This window comes from Buceros rhinoceros, unplaced genomic scaffold, assembly GCF_000710305.1.
Source record: "Buceros rhinoceros silvestris isolate BGI_N320 unplaced genomic scaffold, ASM71030v1 scaffold10051, whole genome shotgun sequence".
NCBI lineage: Eukaryota > Metazoa > Chordata > Aves > Bucerotiformes > Bucerotidae > Buceros > Buceros rhinoceros.
In genome coordinates, this window is record NW_010395995.1 from 3,277 (window position 1) to 6,844 (window position 3,568).

Here is a 3,568-nt window from a genome sequence, read left to right on the forward strand (position 1 = left end):
ACTGAGCTCCTCTCTGCTCATGAACATGCGGTTGATTCATTGACAGGGCGTTATCAGGAAAATTGCAATGATGTGACTAGTGCTTCACTGTGGGTAAATGGAGTACCTCAACTCTTGGAGTTGACAATAGGCTCTTCTAAGAAATGATAATGCTGTGATTAAGACATAAAGGTCGGACTCGGTACACCTGGGAATTCTTGTGTGACCCTGGCAACACACTTTTTGTTGTTTTTCACTTCTCTCCCTGGAAAGTTAGAATAATGCTTTTTCATTTTATGGTGTTATTTTGTGATAAATGTTACTAATTGTGAGCAAATCAGGAGATACAGTTTTAGAAGGTAGATAGATAAATGCTGTTAGATTTCAAATGCATTCTGTTCAGTCTGCATTTGCATGTGCCAGTGCCTAGCACTAGTGGAAAGCAGGCAGATTTTATTTTGCTTCCTAATTCTGCATTGAGGAAATTAGCTTTAGGCACACAGACCTAAAGTCTTGCATAGAATCCACTCTATTGTGAAAGAGACCCTAAAAAATAACGTGTGGAAGAAGAAATACATTAATTTTAGCCTTCTTTTAGCTTGTTCTTTTAGCCACTGATATAATTCCCGTTCTGTATAATTTTTTGTACGTGCGTTTTCTTTGTGTAAAGAAAACAGTATCACTCAAATAGCTTTAGAGTCTTTTTATTTCAGTAGAAGCATCTGAATAATATTTTAAGCGTACTTGGAGGCATGCTGAAAGAAATGGTGAATCTCAACGGGGTTTGGAGCACTGGAACATATACCAGAAGATACAGCTACAAAATCTCTAAGCCCTACCCCGTAGCAGGACTCGTAGCAGCTGCTTCAACCCGTGATGCCATGGGCTGCTCAGAAGCTCTTTAATCTGCACATTTTTTTAAATGACAGACCACAGTGAGTCCTCCTGCCTGTTTTGGCCGTTATCTGCCAAGTGTAAGTGAGGAAACTGTTAGTTCACTAAACTACGGTAGCTGGAAGAAGAGTAAGAAGTATGAAAAAAATGGTAGCTGAAATAAGAACTCTTTAACCTAAGTGTCAGCAGGAGCTGTTACTCTCTCAGTGTTTCTAAAAATCAGGTAGAATTTAAAAATTCTAGGTATCTAGTCGCAGGCTTCTGTTGGTTGGTTTTTTGGTTTTGTTGTTGGTTTTTTTTTGGGGGGGGGGTTGTTAACAGGAGAATAAGTGCATTCCCGGCACTGTGCCTCATGCTACGGACAAGTATACCAGGAACCATGGTGGTTTTGAACCACTTGGCACTGTTTAGTTAACATGCTTTTAAGCATTATTTGGCTTCAGTTGTGGACAGACATATAATAATGAATCAGAAGTAAGAGCTAAGTGGCATTTAAAATATATTAGAAAAATGTGATCAATAATAAGTTTTAAAATATTCCCTCTTTTCCTAGTCTAAATTGGGCCTCAGGAAGGAGAAAAGTAAGAAGAGCTAATGAAATGACCTGACAGAGTGTCAGGGTTTGCTTACTAGTCCATATTTGAAGAGATTCATGCTTCATGGGATTGACAGACATTGTGAATTCTTTGGCTTTTTAAGACTTAAGGCGCCACAGTCTTTGGGTGAACTTTAGTTCAGAATGGAGATGTTTACAAAAGTTAGCTAAGTAGTTACTTCAGAATCGTGCACTGTGTTTCAGTGAACTCTTCTGGAGTAGTATGGATTTGCAGTACGAAAGGTGATGACTCGTGTTAAATCATACCCCAGCTACTGTGCAGTCAATTTACTCCATCTGGGAGCTTTGTCACCCTGGCACCTGGAAGTGGACGAGGTAGCTGAATGGGCTTTCCATTGCTCGCCATGTCCAAATGTCTTCCCGCAGTATGGCATGAATGTTCTAGTGTTTCACCAAAATCAGATCATGCTTATCCAAAAGAGACAAAAATTTTCCTCCCTTTTCAGCATTTGCAGAATATGTAGCCAGAATATTTGCACTTAAACCTTCAATATTTCCATGCGATTCAGCTTTCCAATAGCTCTTGTTCCACTATTCTTAATATTCCTTAGTCAAGGTCTCTTACCTAGAGAGGTCAATATTCAGTTGTATCTGTACTAGGACAATGTGCAGCAGATGCGCCTTTGAACGTGCAATTAAAAATTGCTTTGGCCTGTTTTCCTTTCCTGTTTTACATTTTCATAAACTCACATGTAATTTGATGAACACTGTCATTCTTTAAATTTCTTCAGCATTACAGTTCTCAGGGGACTTCTCTCTCATCGAATGTCGTTTTTGCATATTTACTTTCTCCACAAGTGCTAGTGTGCAGCAGCACAAGTTGAATCTTGCGTTGTTGTTTTTATAGTTGCTTATGTTACATCCTGTTTTTGTTTGTAATGATGTTAACGCTTCCTCCCAGTTTAGCACTAACTCCATATGCCATCTAAAGGTTGTTGATTTCTACCCCTAGCTAACCGACAATTTGTTTTGTTGACAGACTAGTATGAAAATTACTCAAGTCTTGAAAGCACAACTTTGCAGCTGAGTGGAAGCAGCTCAAATAAGGAGCTCTAGGCAGAGCTGCGGTGCAGCCGTTGACTTTGTGCTTCCCATGCAGCCTGGCGCACACCCCACCTTAGCAGTTCCTGCGTTGGTGATGCTCAGCAGAGGCTCAGACAGCACCTCCTTTGGTGTCCTCTGTCTTGTGTTATCTGTGTGCAGCCTAGTGCCTTCTCACACTGGAAGCAGAAGACAGCTCCTTTCAGTACTCCTCTATCAGGAGCTCTGAAAATATATTTCTGTCAGCAGAAGGGTCAATTATATGAGCTGCTCTTCCTTTGAAGCTATGCTGGAAACATGCTGCTTCCATCCTTCACCAGAGGTGCCTCATGAAAAGAAGACTTTGTCACAAACTCAGCCGTTGAAAGTGGTGTAAGAGAGTTACCCATCTCTCCAGCCTCTACTTCTCATCCCACCTCCCAGAACCAGCACCTTCTTCGCCCACCTTTCACGCTTCCTAAGTAATCCTGGCATTACCGCTAATCCTGTGACACTCAGAGCTACAAAATCAACGTCTTTTCCAATGATGGTCATTGTGGGCATGATAAGCCTTGATGCTGTCAGTGCCTCAGGAGGAGTGAGGGCCCCACAGCAGGGAAGGCCTCAGCATTGTAATGGGACCACCTATAACCAGCCCTATTCCCTTCTTGTCAGAAGCTGTTGGATCCCCTGCGCTGAGACTGACTTTTGGGGTGGGAAATCTGATGTCAGAAGCTTGGGAAATGCCTTCGTAATTAATTCAGCTTCTTCTTATGCCATGTACCAGTTTGGGGACAGCTGTACTGGTGGTTGATCCTGTGTTGTGGTCACACATGAAAGGCTGAAGCATCTAACTGGCTGTATACAGGTTGGCGTGACCTACGGCTTTCAGACTAAATTATCATAGTGTTCTTTTCCAACTGTAGATCTATTGCAAAAATATATAAATATTATTAGCCACTGGCATTACCTCTGATGCTATAAAAGCAAAGAAATAGATCGTTGTCCACTGAAATCCTGTACAAGTTAAAACCATAAAACCTCTTAGTTTTCTTCTGA